Below are 279 nucleotides of genomic sequence, written 5' to 3' on the forward strand. Positions count from 1 at the left end.
GCATCGCGCCGTCCTGGGAGCGCGAGTGACGACGTGTTGCGCGTGCGCAGTGGCCGCAGCCTGGCCGGACCCGTTTCGGCGAGCGAGGGCGCGCGGAGGGGCTTGTGGGAGATGTGGCCGCGGGAGGAGAAGGGGATTCTGCTCACCGCCATCTTTGCGGTGGGTTTTACTGAAGTAGAACGACTCTACTATTGTCCTTTTTTAAAGCGTGAATTTCCTTGCTTTGTTACACCGAGAAGAGCCTTTGAAAGCGTCATCCCCCCGCGATCTTGCATATTA

The sequence above is a fragment of the Myotis davidii genome, unplaced genomic scaffold (genome assembly GCF_000327345.1).
Source record: "Myotis davidii unplaced genomic scaffold, ASM32734v1 scaffold271, whole genome shotgun sequence".
NCBI classification, from domain to species: Eukaryota; Metazoa; Chordata; class Mammalia; order Chiroptera; family Vespertilionidae; genus Myotis; species Myotis davidii.